This window comes from Gossypium hirsutum, chromosome A03 (genome assembly GCF_007990345.1).
Source record: "Gossypium hirsutum isolate 1008001.06 chromosome A03, Gossypium_hirsutum_v2.1, whole genome shotgun sequence".
In the NCBI taxonomy this organism is placed as follows: domain Eukaryota; kingdom Viridiplantae; phylum Streptophyta; class Magnoliopsida; order Malvales; family Malvaceae; genus Gossypium; species Gossypium hirsutum.
The window spans coordinates 33,985,453-34,004,587 of record NC_053426.1 but is presented as its reverse complement, the minus strand read 5'-3'; the positions used below and the strand labels follow the sequence as shown (position 1 = coordinate 34,004,587).

Here is a 19,135-nt window from a genome sequence, read left to right as displayed (position 1 = left end):
CCTATCGAAGATCCTCATCTTCACTTAAGACTAGTTATGGAGGTGAGCGATTCTTTCAAGTTAGTCGGAGTACCCAAAGATGCATTATGATTGAAGCTTTCCCATATTCGCTAAGGGACAGAGCTTGAGCCTGGTTGAACTCATTGCCACCAAATTCAATTTCCACATGGCAAGAGTTAGCAGAAAGATTCCTCATGAAGTATTTCCCACCTAGCAAGAATGCTAAGTTGAGGAACGAGATCACTGCTTTCCAACAAATAGATGATGAGTCCTTGTATGAGACATGGGAAAGGTATAATGAATTATTACGGAAGTTCCCTCATCACGGAATCCGACATTGTATCCAACTTGAGACGTTTTATAATGGTCTCAATGCCCACACGAGGATGGTAGTGGATGCTTCTGCTAATCATGCTCTCCTTTCTAAGTCCTATAATGAGGCCTATGAAATCATTGAGAGGATTGCTAGCAACAATTATCAATGGCAAATCAATCGAGTAGCATCAGGAAGACGAGTCGCTGGAATACATGAAGTAGACGCTCTTACTTCACTCGCATCTCAAGTATCCTCAATAACCTCTATGCTTAAAGATTTTACCACTAATAGGTTTAATAGTTTTACAGCAGAACCACCAAATCAATTTGAAAATGTAGCTTATTTCTATTCTAAGGAAGGAAATTTATTTGAAGAATGTCCATTGAACCCAGAATCTGTGTATTACATGGGTAACCAGAATCAAAATCGAGGAAGGCAAGTACTACAATCCAATTTATATAACCCATTGTGGAGAAACCACCCGAATTTTTCCTAGAGTATCCAAGAGGATGGAACCAGCAACAATTACGCCCAACCTAGACCGACCCAGCCACCTGGTTTCCCCCAACAAGTTCAGAAACCAACCCAAGCTGAACCATCCAATAGCTTAGAGAACTTATTGAAGACATACATGGAAAAAATGACGTCACTCTAAGGAATTTGGAGAATCAAATAGGCTAGCTTGCAACTAAAATCAGAAACCGACCACAAGGTGCTTTACCTAGTGATACAAAGAATTTGAGAAATCCAGAGAAGGAGTATTGTAAAGCATTGACATTAAGGAGAGGAAAGATATTAGAGGTGAATCTAAGAAATCCAGAGAAGGACTATTGTAAAGTATTGTCGAAGTTGAAAAGGAGCCCGTTGATGCTTAATTCTTATAGGAAGTTCAATCGAGTGTTAAAATTCTAGTTTCACCAGAACCTGAATCTACAAAATTCGATAAGGTAACTTTTGAACCAACTAATTTTGATAAACTAACAACTTCGTTAGATGCATAATTGCCACAAAAGACGAATCAACCATCTCCAGTAAAGAAGCCTCCACCACCCTACCCTCAAAGACTTCAGAAGCAGAAGTAGGAAATTCAATTTAAGAAGTTCCTGATGTACTCAAGTAGCTTCATATCAACATCCTGTTGGTTGAAGCACTTGAACAAATGCTGAACTATGTCAAATTCATGAAGGATATCATGTCTAAAAAATAAAGACTTGGAGAATTTGAGATGGTGGCCCTGACAAAGGAATGCAGTGCATACCTTCAAGAGAAACTACCCTCAAAGTTGAAGGATCCTGGATGTTTTACCATACCTTGCAACATTGGAGCAACATATTGTGGTAAGGCACTATGTGACTTGGGTGTTAGTATCAACTTAATGGCCATGTTAATATTTAGGAAATTGAGGATAGGTGAAGTTAGACCTACTACGGTTACACTTCAATTAATAGATCGATCCTTAGCACATCTAGAAGGAAAAATCGAGGACATATTGGTATGTGTTGGCAAATTTATTTTTCCTGTTGACTTTGTGGTTCTAGACTTTGAAGCAGACAAAGAAGTGCCAATCATCCTAGGAAGGTCTTTCTTAGCAACCAGAAGGACCCTTATTGATGTGCATAGGGTTAGCTTACTATGCGTGTTCAGGACGATAAAGCAACATTTAATGTTTTTAAGTTTATGCGGTTTCCTGACACAATTGATGATTGTTCTACAGTCTTAGATTTAGAGGAATTAATCATGGAAAAGGAACTCAACTATGTTGAGGAACCATTAGAACAAATTTTGACATCAAACCCTCCAAATGGTAAAGAGGATGAATACTTAGCTTTGCTAGAAGCTAATCAAAGGGGATTTAATCCAAAATCCCGCTTTGAATCTTTGGAGTTAGAGACTGGAGATTATGTCGAACCAAAAGCATCAATTGAGGAGCCACCTAAATTAGAACTCAAGGTACTTCCTCCATAATTAAAATATGTTTATTTAGGTAATGCTTCTACTTTGCCTGTGATTGTTTCAGCTAAATTAACCATTGAGAAAGAAGAGAAACTCATATTAGTATTGAAACAATTCAAGAAGACTATGGGCTGGACCATAGCCTATATTCACAGTATTAGTCTATCTGTATGTATGCACAAGATCATCTTGGAAGATGGTGAAAAGGGATGATTGATGGACAACAAAGACTGAGCCCCATCATAAAGGACGTTGTAAAAAAGGAAATCATCAAGTGGTTAGATGCGGGTATAATTTACCCCGTCTTAAACAGTTCGTGGGAAAGTCTGGTCCAGTGCATACCAAAGAAATGTGGTATTATGGTCGTTGAGAACAAGAATAATGAGTTGATACCAACTAGAATGGTTACGGGATGGAAATTTGCATCGATTACCAGAAGCTGAACAAAGCGACTAGGAAAGATCACTTTCCTTTGCCGTTTTTGGATCAGATGCTGGATAGACTTGCGGGGTGAGACTATTACTATTTTCTTGATGGATACTCGGGGTATAATTAGATTACAGTAGCACTGGAAGATCAACACAAGACAACATTCACCTGCCCGTATGGTACATTTGCTTAATGACGCATGCCATTTGGTTTATGTAATACACCTGCTACATTTCAAAGATGTAGGATGTCTATTTTTACTGATATGGTTGAAAAATACTTGGAAGTCTTTATGGATGATTTTTTAGTATTCGAATATATTATATGATGATTGTCTAGCCAATCTAGCCAAGGTACTAAAGTAATGCGAAGAAACAAACCTTGTACTCAACTAGGAAAAGTGCCATTTCATGGTATAAGAAGGTATTGTTTTAGGGCATCAATTAACGAGACATGGAATCGAGGTAGATAAAGCAAAGGTAGACGCTATTGAGAAACTCCCACCTCCAACATCTGTAAAGGGTGTTGGGAGCTTTTTGGGCCACGCCGGTTTTTATCGAAGATTTATCAAGGACTTCTCTAAAATTGGTAAACCTTTATGCAAATTATTGGAGAAGGACACGATGTTCAAATTTGATGAGGAGTGCTTAAGATCTTTCAAAGATTTGAGCAGTCGATTAGTTTCGACACCCATAATCTTCATACCAGACTAGGATTTGTCATTTGAAATGATGTGTGATACAAGTGACTTCACGATAGGAGTTGTCATAGGCTCGTGAAGGAAAAAAGTTTTTCATCCCATCTACTACGCAAGTTGGACTCTAACAGGAGCTCAACTGAATTATACGGTAACAGAGAAAAAGTTACTTGCTATTGTGTTTTCTTTTGACAAGTTTCGATCTTATCTTGTAGGTACCAAGGTTACTGCCTATACGGACCACTCGACAATTAAGAATTTACTTACCAAGAAAGATGCTAAGTTGAGACTGATTCGATGGATACTTCTACTTCAAGATTTTGATCTAGAAATCCAAGATCGAAAGGGAGTAGAAAACCAAGTAGCAGACCACTTGTCCAGATTGGAGTCGCAAGAAGGGAATTCTCCATTTATACCCATCCAAGAGACATTTCCAAATGAACATATACTGAAGGTAAGTCATGTCCATAATACCCTTTGGTTTGATGATATTGCTAACTATTTAACTAATGGTTTGATGCCGATTGATAAGACGTATCATCAAAAGAAAAAGTTCCTTCACGATGTGAAGTACTCTTTCTAGGAACAGCCATACTTGCTTAAAAAGTGTACATATCAAATGATCAGGAGATGCATGACAGAAGATGAAGTACATAAGATTCTATATCATTACCACTCAGCTCTGAGTGGAGGAAACTTTAGGGGTAAACGTACTGCGGCTAAAGTATTGCAAGCTGGATTCTTTTGGCCAACACTATTTAAAGACGCATTTGCTTACATATAGAGTTGTGATTGAAGCCAAAGGGTTGGAGACATCACCAGTAGAAATGAGATGCCTCAAACAAACATCATTAAGGTAGAATTATTTGATGTTTGGGGTATTGCCTTTCCCAGTCCTTTTCCTTCGTCTTTTGGTCATAAGTGCATATTGGTAGCAGTATACTATGTGTTTAAATGGGTTGAGGCTGAGGCATATCTGACAAAGGATGCTAAGATTGTGATGAAGTTTTGGCAGAAGCATGTGTTCACAAGGTTTGGAACCCCAAGAGCCATCATTAGCGATGAAGGGTCCTATTTTGTGAACAAGTAGTTGAAATAGTTACTCGAAAAACATGGAATGAAGCACAAGGTTGCCATAGCTTACCACCCGAAGACGAATGGGCAATTTGAACTGGCAAACAAAAATATCAAAGGCATATTTGAGAAGGTAGTTTGCCTGAACCGACGAGATTGGTCCAAAAGACTAGATGATGCTTTATGGGCCTACATGACAACATACAAGACACCTTTAGGGATGTCACCCTATAAGTTGGTCTTTAGGAAAGCCTATCATCTGCCCTTGAAGTTAAAGCACAAAGCTTACTGGCCTTTTCAACAACTCAACTTGGATCTTAAGCTTGCTAAAGAGAAATAGATGCTCCATCTCAACGAGTTAGAAGAATTCCAGATGTTCTCATATGAAAATGCTAGATTACTCAAGGAAAGACTTAAGAAATTGCATGACAAGCACATTCGAGTTCAAGAATTTGAAACAGGTCAGCAAGTCTTGTTATTCAATTCCAGATTAAGGTTCTTTCTAGGTAAGTTAAAATCACATTGGTCCGGTCCATTTACGATTCACCGAGTTTATCCATAAGGAGTTGTCAAGCTTCAAAGTAAGGGAGGTAATTTTCGAGTTAATGCTCAGCGCTTAAAATATTACTAGGGAGATAAAATTGAATGGGATGATTAATTTTTCTTGTTTTCATTTTTAAATAAATGATTTAGGGTATATTTTCAAGATTAGTATGTTTAAATAAATTCTGTTTACGAGATTGGAACTTAAGCGGGACCGCTTGTGACCCCTCCAATCTTTCCTTGGAATTGGTTTTAATATAATTTTCTGAGAAATTATTCCCTAAATGGAAAAATAAATTTTTAGTTTTTCAAATAAAAGGGTCAATTTTGATCCAAGTTTTAAATTGCAACTCAATTTCAAATTTTCTTTTTTAAGTATAGGTACTTAATTGAATTATTTTCAAAATTTGGTTGCTCTTTTTATAAATATTAAAAATTAAATGTCTTTTTATATAAATATTTTCAAAAGGCATCTAGAATAAATGTTTTTAATTTAATAAATGAGATGATAACTTAATATATAATTATATCCGTTATAATATATTAATTATTATCAACTTTGCATAGAATTAGGATTTGTTTAAATTTGATCATATTTTATTTAATAAGTATTTATCTTTAATAAATTAATAGCAAATAATAATTTAATTTGTATTATATTAATTATTAATTGTTTTTAACTCTACGTAGAATTAGAACTTAAAATATTTTAAGTATTAAATTGCTCTAAGAATTCTAATTAAACTCCTACTCCTCTCATTATAAATTTCACCCACCTTTTCCATTTTTTTCACTCATCCCTCAATCAAACCTAGCATCCAAAACCCACCAAATCTCCTAGTGCTGCAGCTCCCAACTCCCTAGCCACAACACTGCCTGGTAACCCCATTCGGCTAGCAGCTCACATGCACACCAGCAGCTCAAGCTTCTACTCCCGTTCGCACTAGACCGACTCTCACGCACCTGCTCGCACGTGCCAATGCACCAGCCCTGCTGTTCGCCCAATAGTGCCACCTGCTACCTACTTGATGCCCATCTGTGCAGGATACACATATCCTACTTCTCCCTCGTGTGCCATTGCAGCCTTGCTACTGGCACCACACCCTCAAGACACCCTACGAACATCCCTAAACTGACCTCTTTTGCTTTAGATTTTTTTTTGAGTTCTTAACTTTTATAAAAAGGTGGTGAGACAAAATTTTCTCCTAAATTTTAATTTTATTTAATTAATTAATTTTTCAATTTATTGAATTATTAATATTTTATACTGATTAAATTTTTTAAGAAAATATTTATTTTTATCTTATGTTCAGTTTAATCATGCCTTGTAAGAGAATTCGTGTTTCTGCTCAAATTGACGAATCACAAAATAAATTCCACTATGAGGAAGCCAAAGTGAGATACAAAAGTATTTTCAAGAATCAATAGATGCATCCAGAGAAGGGCTTTACACTGAAAGAAAGCAACTATATTGATTTCGTGGCGCACATTCGACAAGTTGCTGAAGCTCTCAATTGGGAGTTGTTTTGTGAGAAAAGACCTAGTGTAGATGAGGAGTTAGTTCGTGAATTTTATGCAAATCGAATTGATAGAAGTTTCTGTTGACAAAATCAAGGTACCAATAAACCTCAAACACTATTAATGAATTCTTTGAATTACTTGATTTTAAAAATGACGAATATTCTTCCTTGATGAACAATATTGAGTTTGAAAATTTGCAAGAAATTCTCGAGGAACTTACATTCTAGGTTCTAAGTGGACTGTGTCAAAGCAAGGAATTCACACTTGTCGCAGAGAATATTTGACACCACTAGCGAAGGTATGGTTCTATTTTATTTGATTCAGCCTTATGCCTATTTCACATAGGACTACAGTTTCATTAGAGCGAATGGACTTATTATACTCAATTTTAACTGGAAAGACCATTGATGTGGGAAAAATCATCTTGAGAGAAATGCGGAATTATGCCGCTAGACGTAGCTTACTTCCCCTTTACGATAAGCATTTTGTGCTTGAAAGCTAAAATTCATGCAAATGTAAAGAAGACAGGGTATAGCCAGGGTACAATCACAGATTGGGACCTTTATAGGATAGCTGGAGACTTTACTCTACAGCAACAAGTTGAAGAAAGTGAGGATCCCAAAGAAGAAGAAGATCCCACAGAGTTGAACTGATACAATCAGCTGAAATTCCTGATAAGGCAGAACCAATGGAACCAGTAACCAAACTTGACATTGCAACTTCAATGTTTAAAACTCAATCGCCTCGCCCCAATCTTCGAGATGAGGTGTCAAAGTTGATGGACATAATGCAACATATGCACTGGCAGCAACAAGCTTACTAGAGATTTTCAAAAATACGGGATGACTCAATGAGAAGTGCTCTTACGAAAATATACAATGACTCGTTTATTTCTGTGCTTGAGTTTCCAGATTTCATATTTGAACCATGGAGTCCATAATCGAAGAGGGAGCAAAGTGATTCATGCAAAAATAAAGACAATGGAGCGAAGGATGAGTCGAATTCAGAGGGATCTGCAAATAAATAAAAAGGGGGATCTTGACTTTATTTTATTTCTATTATTAGGTTATTTAATATTTTAGGATTAGGCTTTACTAGGAATTCTTATTTTTTCATAATAAAACAAGAGGTAGAATTCATAAATAAAAAATGAACAAGTTGCAAAGTGCAAAGTGTGGAAATAGATATATACATGTCTAAGATTGGATCTAGAGAGAGCTTGGTACTTAAGCAGTGAAATTGACTCACCTCCTCTTTTCTAGAATCATATCTGGTGTATAGTATTTATTCACTTTTAAACAATAAGGACATTGTTCATCTTAAGTAGGGGGACCAAAAAATTGAAATTATTTCCATTGAAAATAAAATTTTCTTTCAGTTATGATTAGGTGATATTTTGTTCAAAAATTTGAAATTTTGTTAAGTATGCTAAACTTCAGTATGAATAAAGTTCAATTATTTCAATAATTGTTATGTTAATTGAAATATGACATAAATGTATTTTTAATAAAGCATGAAAATCGTACCATAAAATTTTAGTTCCTTAGGAAAGTTAGGCATGCCTGAAAGTTTAAGTCTCTAGAATTGACTTAGTAGTTTCTTGAGGTGAAATCCTAAGAAGCATGGGAAGTTGAAAATGATTGAGGCAACATTTGTTTGGACCATTTGAGCCTTTAAAGCAACCATGATGAATTTTTATCCCTTGGAACCAAACTTTGAGACTATATAGCCTAATTTTATTTGAACCCTTACAATATTTAGCCATCACTTTTCTCGTAATTATCTTTAAATTGTCCCAAACACTAGACTTAGTTCTATTCAGAATGATCTTTGAAAATAAGTATCAAATGCTCAAAAGTTTTGTAGTACATGAGCAAAATGCTCATGTAAAAAAAAAGAACCAAAAAAAAAGAGAGCATATGTGTTTGAAAGAAAATAGATGTACAAAAGAGCATGTGAAAGCAAAGTAAGTTGGTGTATTGAAGGTAATTATGTTGAAGGTTCGACTGAAGCTGAGTCTAGGGTTTTTAGCCTAAATTTACCTATCTTTTACCCACCCCTAGCCTAGCAACGTTACAACCTTTTTAAAGACCTATTGATTCAAGTTTCTATGCACCTACATTAGTGGAGAGAAATTGCTATGTTCAACATATGAAGGCATAAGTTAAACTTAATGATCGAAACTTTCTTGAATAAGGGAATAAAATCAAATTGGTAGGAATTTAGCATGTCTTTATTGAGAAAGCACTTAGTCTATTTTTGCTATCATAATAATAATTAAGATTAATTTGAATAATATGTATACATAAGTAGCATAAGTATCAATTTTTTTGTTTTTGAGCATAAGTATACTTAAATCATGATTTTTGGGAAGAATGTTGTTCTAAAGAAAGTTTTCAAAGGTGTTTTTGAGAAATTCTTTCCAAATTTGTGCATTTATCGGGATAAGCAATGAATTAAGTTTGGGGGTGTGGAAACACGAAAATATACACACTTTTTCATGCCTTTTTTAACTCAAATTCATGAAGTTTCGGTAAAATTCTTGTCAAAAAATATTTGTACTTAAATTATTAACATGTTGAATTTTACATAATTTTATAATAATGTTTCATTAATTTTGATCATTTTCGACAGATTCGCACAAAGGGCAAAAACAGCTCGACAAACACTGCTAGAAGCACAAAACTGAGAAGCAATTTTTAAGCATCAAGGTAAATTAATTTTTTAGCCTAAGACAGTCCAAATTATGTGTATTAATTTATAATATAATTAATTTTAATTTAATCTAATTTAATTTGGGTTAAATAAATTATTATTAATTAATTATGGAAAGTGGCCCAGTTGAGCTGAACTGAGAAAAGTGATCCAACCGAGCACTGGGTAGCCGAAAACCGTCCCACATGCTGACCCAATCATCTTGCTTGGCTTATTATTTAACTTGCAAAATGGTCCTTGAATACTCCTTCAAATTGCATTCAAACCCCTCCACTATTTGTGCCTTTCTAGATTTTCCCCTACCTTAAAATAGCAAGTTTGAATTCTTCAAACTTGCCACATGTGTGGCCGGCCATGGGGGGACTCTATGGCTGCTCAACTTTGCTAATTTTAGCAGCCATCTCAACTTAGACCCCTTTGCTACTCACTTAAAACACATCTCAAAACCATTCATTCTTCACTTCTCTCTCATTTTTCTCTTTTCATTCCCTTCCATTTTTCTTCATTTTCTTCCCCCATTCCCTTGTCGATTTCACCTCTTGAAAAAAAGTCAATCAACCACCATTTGGAGCAGCATTCAAGTGTTTGTGGAAGCCTCGGTTCAACAAGAACAAGCAGAGAAGGAGGAGTGGACCAAACTAGTCAAGCCATGGAGAAAACACCGGATTTGATTCTTGTTCCCTATCCTTTTAATTTTTTTGTTGTTATATGAATATGTCTATGAATATTTGTGATGTTGATATGTTTAATTTAATTAATATAGCTTAAATTTAATTCGTGTTAGATTGATTGCATTTCGTCTACTTAATCTATTAAAATTGTGTTTGTGCTGTTATAGGCCTCGGTAAGATGTTTGATTAAGTAAAATCATAACTAAGTTATTCTTGCATTACAATTGTAAGGTAACTAATGAATTAATTGTTTAAACAGATTGAAATTGTAATTAATTAACACGATACTTAATCAGTGTATGTTTAATCATCTAAGGTAGCTGAGAGGTAAATTAGCAACAGTATCTACCAATTCGTTAGCCTTAGATAACTTGCAAGATTATTGTGATTAAACTGTTTCAAGGTAGAAATACATTGTTACCTCACGTAATCTTTTATGTGCTTATGAGATTGAATTATTTGTTTGAATTGACATATATTTTAATTTCATAAGTATGTATGTGCATTAATACATTTGTTTATTAAAATTTGTTTACTCAGTCGAATTGACGTAGAGAGTAGAGATATGGTCAAGAGATAAATGGATTTTGGTAGGTAAGTATGTTCATAAGTTAACAAATTACCAAGTTGCCGTGAATTTTTTCGTAACAACATGAATATGAGTTTAATAATCTAGGTTAAGAAATGTAATTAATCTAACACAATTATATCATCTTGATTAAAATCATCTTTTGAAATCGTGTATTGGAACTTTTATTTTATTTTTATTTATTTTACTTTGTTAAAATCTTAGTTTTTAATCACTTCTTCAAATCAAAATATTTTTCTTCACCAAAGTATTTTTAAAATTGCATTCATAAATAGTTCTTTTCACAGTCCCTGTGGGTATGATAACTCGACATTTACTTGTCACTTTATTACTTGTTGCAATTGTGTACACTTGCACATTTCCTTGGTCCTAAGAAAGTGGAGGCTATGATCGAATGGAAGTAGCCAGAAAATGTGTCTGAGATACGGATTTTCCTTGGTTTGACATGTTACTACTGGAGGTTGTGTAACACCCCTTACCCGTATTCAACACCAGAACAGGGTATGAGGACTGGACTTATAAGACGAACAAACATACAATTTTGGGTTATACATTTGCTTCCAAATTAACACCATTCGCATTTAGTCATAAAGTCCCTAATGCGAGCCTACAAGGCCCAGAACATGCTTTGGAAGTGGTTCGGGACTAACTGATAACTTTAGAAAACTTTACAAAACTTAGAAATGTTTTTCCACTAAATAGGGGTCACACGCCCGTGTGGATATGGGACATGCCCGTATCCAAGGCCATGGCTCTCACACGACTGATTCACACGACTGTGTCTCTACCCATGTATTCAATATTGGGCATTTTGTTTTGCAAAAATTAAGGTGCAGGAGACACACGGCCTAAACACATGCCCGTAGGGCAAGTCGTGTGTTGCACACGGCCTAGACACACGCCTGTGTGTCTACTGGTGTGAACAAAAATAAGGCTATTTAACAAGCCATTTTTCCACCCTTTAATGCACACACCCACCCAACATAACATAGCACCAAATGTAACACCTCCTACCTGTATCCATTGCCGAATAGTGTACGAGGCATTACCGGAGTTTACTGAACATTTTCAGATAGTTTTGAATCATTTATTATTCATATATTTGAAAATAATCATAACATCCTTCAATTGGGCCCTCAAAGCCCAAAACATACATTAAACATTCAACTCACATCCATGTCACATAAATATACAATTCAAACATTCAATAATTCAATTTAAGCTGCATAAACTTACTTCGTTGCTTGTTTGTGTTTATAATTTCACTAATTAGAAAACTTTTCTTTTTCATGTTCAAGTCTCATATTTGAGCCACCCAGATCTTTATATATAAATTTGATCATCATTTTTATTTATTTCATATTTTGATACGTTCAATTAATGCTCTAGGTAAGATTACCACTTTACCCCTGAACTTTTGATTAATGACGATTTCATCCTTAGGCTCAGAAAAATAAAGTTCTTGTAATTTAATCCTTGTTTCGAGCCTAATTATTCTTATATATTGATAACAGCCCATGAATTCTATAAAATAACAAAATTTTCCATAATTTCAACACTTCTAAATTTAATCCCTAAAACATGTTTTCACCCGATCTTGATCTAAATTAATAATTTCATTCAATTTTTGTAATTTAAATAATAAGATAATTCATTTCATGCAATTTGGTCACTTCTGATATTTTTACAAAATTTCCCATAAAGTTTTACTTTTATTCAATTTAGTCCCTGAGCCTAAAACATGCAAATTAGCCATGCTAGCTGAATATTCATATATATTTTTCCTCCCCCTCCTCTCCATTCCACATCCTTGATGTATATATCATGCTTATAAGTAACATTGTCTATAATTCACTATTGACTTATATGTATATTCAAAGCTCTCCATTCTCTATCCTTTCATTTCACAATTTATTTTTAATTCAATATTTCACATTTGTCTTTTAAAGCTTCCACCAACAGAAATTAGAAGATAATATCATATGAATCTTAGTATCAAGTGTTCTATCACATACATTGGCTTGGAAAACCAAAGAGAGATAGAGTAATATCACTTATGAATCAATCAGACTTGAGAAAATTTATGTCTGTTAGCATATTTATCCAACCTTTCCATATAATGGTTATAGCATCCAAACATGAACAGTTGTATATACCTCTGAAAATATTAGTACATATAAGACACCTCTATAAAATCCTAAAAATCTACTGTAATATACCCAATTGTAGTAGCTATATTCAAATATTTTTGCAATTTGTTCACCAATCCATTAACTAGTATAGTCATCAATAATTTCACATCATTCAGTTCACTCAAGAAACTAATTCGGAAGAAATTTTTAGTTAACCATTCTGTAAATACCATATCTAAATAAATCAATTTTCCTATAAATAACTTCTTTCTTTAGCAATGGTACTATATATCCCAAGTAGTTTTCAGAAAAAAAATCTAATATCTCTTTTTAGAACCCATTTTAACTTATTAACTCATTCTCAGTTTTGACTGCATTATCAATTGCTCAACTATTGAACTTTTTCACTTTCACAATTTTGAACTTAATTAATATAAATCTCATAAATTCATTGCATATAACTGTACTAGTAAGAGGGTAGAGATCGTAAAGCCTCATAATTTAATTTTCATGTATTTACTCATATAACATAGCATTTATCATTCTCAAGTACTACAAAACATTTATCCGTATCTTTACGAATTTTGTTTCATCGTAATCAACATTTTTACTCAGAGATAATCCTTTACCTTATAACGAAAATTGTTTACCTTTTTAACAAAGGCCCACTAGACTAAACAGAACACTTAAAATATACAAAACTGATATAGAGGTGCATTATTATGTACTATTAAACATAGAGCAGTAAAATGTTATACAGATAGCACAGATGTGCTAAACGGAGAGCATTAATGTGCTAATAATCAAAGAGCGCGCTAGAGTTCCTTAGTGGCATGCCACTAATATCCTAGTAGTTCTAAATTTCGTCTACTTGAGCATTAAAATTAGATTTCATACATTTAAATACTCTACAATTTAGTCCTTGTACCAATAATCCGTATATTTATATATTCTCTATCTTTAATACATGTAATGTATTTCAAAATTCACTAGTCATTCGTAATTTACTAATAATTCTTATCATGTACTTCATATATCACTTTTCAATTCCAATTTCACTTTTAATTTATTCACAACTCAATTTAATTTCACTTTCTCATCAATATTCAATTCAATACTAATATTTATCCATCACTCAGTTCAATTTCCATTCAATTCAATAATAACACTTACTTCATACTTCACTTACCAAACACATAATTTAAATTTGAAATTTAATAATAAATAATTTGAATTATAGTAATACAATCGTATGCTGAGTATGTCTATACTCAATGGTATTACCATAATTCAAACTATAAAAACTATAATAAATAATGGACATCAAACATGTAACAATATAAGTTATATGTGTTAATTTATATTTAATTTCATATCTCAACAATAGTCTTCCGTCAAAGGGCATCACATATCATCTATATTATCTTTAATCAATTCATGAACCTTTGTTTCAAGCTTTCAATCTCATATCTCAATTTCAATTCACATTTCAATTCTTAATTCAAATTTTTCATACTTTCAATAGTTCAATCGATCAAATTCATTCGATTTTCTTATTTCATTTATTCAACCCTATTAACATAACTCGGACTCAGACGGATACACGGATCCAACCAAACACACCAATACGGCATATTGTGCCTAAAACGGTACATAGTACCTGATCAGTATACGACACATAAGTGCCTGAAATGACATACCAGGTGCCTGATATGACACAAGAGGTACCTGAAATACGACACATAAAGTGCCTGATATACGACACATAAGTGCCTGATTGGTAAACCCGATATATCCTGTACTTTTCCAAATCCAATGGCATGCCTATTATACTAGCCTGATAAGTTAATAGGGAATTCAATTCTGATTTCAATTTCATTTAATATTCATATTTACCCCTATTAACAAGATTCGGACTTTGGCGGATACACGGATCCAGCCAAACACACCAGAATGGCACCCAGTGCCTCATCGGATAGTTCGAAGCAAAGTTGACACCCAGTGTCTCATTGGCCTAGCCGAAGTAAAGTGGTACCCAGTACCTCATCGAATCTATCCAAAGTAAAATAGTGACACCCAATGTCTCATCAACTCGAGGTCAAAGTATCCCTGGACACTTCTAATCCTATGGCATGCCAACTATATTCGACTTAGTCCGGTACAGTTAATAGGGTATTCAATTCACTTTCCAGTTTCCAATCAATACACATTTCAATTAATCACATATATTCTCAATTCAATACAATTCAATTCATTTTTCAGTAACAAATATTCAAATTTCATAATAATCACATATTCATATCAATTTCATCACATTCCCAATCAATAAATGTTTCAAATATAACATATATCCAAAATTCTATTTCCACATCAATCATATATATCCATATAAATTAAATTAAATATTTATACTTACCTTAAAATTTTACTTACTATACACATAAATTTAAATATAACATTTATTCATACCTTTATGAGTTTCGAATCATCGTAATCTACTTTTACTCATATATTTGAGTATCGCTTTCAACATTACTGGAATTAGCTCGGTTGGGAAAGTATCTCTATCTTTAAGTAAAATAAATCTCATCGTATGAGATTTAGATGATGTTCCCACTTATTTCTCTTGAAAATAGACTCATTAAGGATTTTAAACATATAAATTTAAGCCCTTAATTATTTTTCTCCAATTTTTGATGATTTTCCAAATTCAGAATAGGGGAACCCAAAATCATTCTGACCTTGTCTCACTAAATTTATTATATCTCACAATTCACAATTCACAATTCTATTGCTTACACTGTTTCTTCTATAAGAAACTAGACTCAATAATATTTAATTTTATATTTTTTTCATAATCTAATTCGATTTCCACAATTTATGGTGATTTTTCAAAGTTAGCCTACTGTTGCTGTCTAAAACTGTTTAAGTGTAAGATGTTTATTTACTGTGTTTATAATGCCCTTATATTCTCTCTACACTATTTCTCATTACTTTCTCTTATTTTTATTCACTAACATATCAAGAACATAGAACCATATATAGGAAAACTCTACATTAATATCAATTCCATGCTTTTTCAATAATATTAATCTTAAAAATATATTGAAACCTTGATGTTCATACCTTGTCCCATTTATTTCAATCTTTAACTTCATTTTCTCTCTCCTTTAGCTTCTATTTCTTGAATCTAACTTAATATTCTAGCTCCTCATAGTCTCCTATGGAAATTCTTTTGATTTCTAGGTGAAAATGGTGGATTTTTGGTGAAAGGACCAAATTGTAAAGAAAGCAAAACTTTCTTTCTTTCTCTCTTCTTCTCACGTTGGTTTGCATTGGAAAGATGATGAAAATTCTTCATCTTTCCTGCCTTTTATACTTAATAAATAATAATAAAAAATAAAATATCTTATTAAAATATTAATAAAATAATATTTATCTAATTAATAATTATAAAATATCATCAACATCATCATTACTTTCTAGATTTCTTTCTCTTCCAATTGACCATTTTGCCCTTTGTGATCTTTTAAAATTCCATCATTGAGTCATCACATAATTTGGTAAAATTACAATTTAGTCCCTCATAATTCTTTTCCTATTCAATTTAGTCCTAATTCATCCATTTTCCTTAATTTCTAGATCATTCCACCCTTAAAATATTTTCACTATTAGTCTTTCAACTTTTTCATATTTGCACTTTAGCCCTTCAAATTTTGAGTATTTACTCTTGTGTAACAAAACTTTTCTCACTTTTATAATTTAGTCATTTCTTGAATTAATATATCATAATATACTTGCCAATGTTGACATAACTCAGAATTTTCCCTTTTTGTCACTTTATTTCCTTATTTTACTATATCAAGGATAATATCTTACTGTAAAAAATTTTCAGGATATTACATTTCTCTCCCTCTTAAAATAAATTTTGTCCTTGAAATTTCCTTGTTTTCTTTTGATCATGAACTTCATTCATGAAAGACATCATTATATAAATATACTTATATCCAATATTAGCCCATTTCCAATGGCCTTATACAAAATGAACTTCTAACCAATATAAGCCAACACATTTGGCCAAATCAATTATGACATATAACAAAATGGCCAAGTCCCTTATACATGCCATAACTCAAAATGTTGAATTCATTGGTACCAAAATAATTGTTGATAGTGTGAATGGATCTCCGACAATCTCCGAACCCCAAGCTAGCTTGGTGACACTATAATACAAGGGAAAGGAAGGGAAGCAAGCTATATAGTTTAGTAAGTTCCTATGCAAATAATAAGCATCATAACCACACAATTAACATACAATTAACATGATGAAAATTAACACGAACATTATTAAAATCTCATAGTCATAACTTACTCAATCACAATCCCATCAAGAGTTCATTACATAACAAGCTCATTACTTATGAGTTTTACGTACATATCTGTACCAAATCGCAATACAACCATATCCTTTCACAATTTTGACATATCTGTATAACACTCAGAACATTAACGGATACTTAGAAATCTTGCACACAAGTGCCATATATGTAGCTGAAGCTACCTCATATCTCATAATACATATGGGCTCGTTTTTGAGCTATTCATGGGCCTCCTCACACAAGCTATGGAGACTCTTCAAATTCGGCTATGGGAAGATGAAATTGAGAAGATGACATCTTTTATGTGTTTTATTTTGTCTTTACTAGCCAAATGACCAAAATGCCCTTAACTTAAAACTTTAGAATTTCACCTAATCATGTCCATTTTTGTCCATCTAATTAACAAATGGTCTAGTTACCATCTAAGGACTTTCAATTTAAAATTTCATAGCAATTAGACACCTCTAGCTTCTAGAACACACATTTTGCACCTATTGCAATTTAGTCCTTTTAGCTAAAGTAAGTGCCCAATCGATAAAATTTTTGAACAAAATTTTCACGAAACAATTCCATGAAACTGTAGGCCATAGAAATATAGTAAAAGTAAATTTTTCTACATCAAATTCATGGTCTCGAAACCACTGTTCTGATTTGACCCTAAAACGGGCTGTTAGAGTTTGTCGAGGGGTTCTCGCTTATTGTAGCTCTTTTGACCAAGTTATTGCGTAAAAATGCACCTTTTGTATGGTCTGATTAGCAGTAAGTGAGTTTTGAAAAACTCAAGTCTGTTTAGACTTAGGCACCTGTTCTGGTACAACTTGAATCTAGTAGAGAGTTTTTCATGTACAACAATGATTCTCATGTTGGGCTAGGTTGCATTTTGGTACAGGGTGGTAAGGTTGTAGATTATGCTTATCGGCAGCTGAAGCCAGACTATGGCAACTATCCACACACGACCTTGATTTGGCTGCGATCATCTTCACTCTAAAGATCTAAAGGCATTATCTATATGGTGAGAGGTGTGTCATTTACACTGACCATAAGAACCTCAAGTATCTGCTGACTCAGAAGGAGTTGAACCTTAGGCAATTTAGATGGTTTGAGTTGCTTAAGGATTATGATTGCATGATAGAGTACCATACTGGTAAAAGCAACGTTGTGGCTGATGGTTTTAGTCATAGAGCTATTACTGATCAGAGAATGACGTTTGATCATTTGAGTTTGTTTAATTATGGTAGTTTGTTGGCCAAGTTTCAGGTTAAACCGACTTGGATTGTTCAGATTCGAGCTAAACAATTAAGTGATGAGTCTTTGGTTTCTTGTTTTCATTAGATTAAGGATGGTGGAACTTTTGATTTTGGATTAAACAGTGATGGGTTTCTATGTTTCAAGGGTCGGATCGGTGTGCCTAATGATGTTGAGTTGAGGCAGTCGATTCTACGAGAAACACATAGTAGCCCTTTTTCTCTTATTTTCTGATGTGTCAGAATGTTAAAGCTGAGCATCGGCTGCCTTCAGGTCTTCTACAACCAGTTAAGATTCCCCTCTGAAAGTGGGAACGTGTGACTATTAATTTTGTTCGTGGGTTGCTCTTGACTTCCACTAAGAAGGATTCGGTCTGGGTAACTGTATATCAATTAATTAAGTCTACTCACTTACTTCTGATTAGGATTGACTATTTACTTCAAAAATTGGCTAAGTTGTATGTCTTCGATATCGTAAGATTGCACGGAGTTCTATTTTTTATTATCTCTGATAGAGACTTCATTTTACTTCTTGATTCTGGAAAAAACTTTAAGAAACATTAGGTACCCAATTAGATTTTAGTACTGTGTATCACCTTCAAACTGATGGACAGTCTACGCGAGTTATTCAGATTCTGGTGGATATGCTGGGGAGTTGTGTTATCGATTTCCACTGTAGTTGGGAGGACTATTTACCACTAGCTGATTTCACATATAATAACAACTTTCAGTTTAGTATTCAGATTGCACCTTACGAGGCTTTGTTTGGTCGTAAGTGTCGTACCCCTCTATGTTGGACTAAGTTAGGTGAACGTCAGGTTCTGGGTCCTAAGCTAGTATTTAAGACTGAGAATACAATTAGATTGATTTGA

General features: G+C 33.6%; 1 non-coding gene across 1 annotated transcript; it reads right to left on the bottom strand.

Moving 5' to 3' along the window:
* Window positions 1–224: 224 nt before the first annotated feature.
* On the bottom strand, window positions 225–331 carry LOC121226834 (small nucleolar RNA R71). The gene has a single exon (XR_005924526.1). It is a non-coding gene; the product is annotated as a small nucleolar RNA R71 (small nucleolar RNA).
* Between the last annotated feature and the right edge of the window lie 18,804 nt (window positions 332–19,135).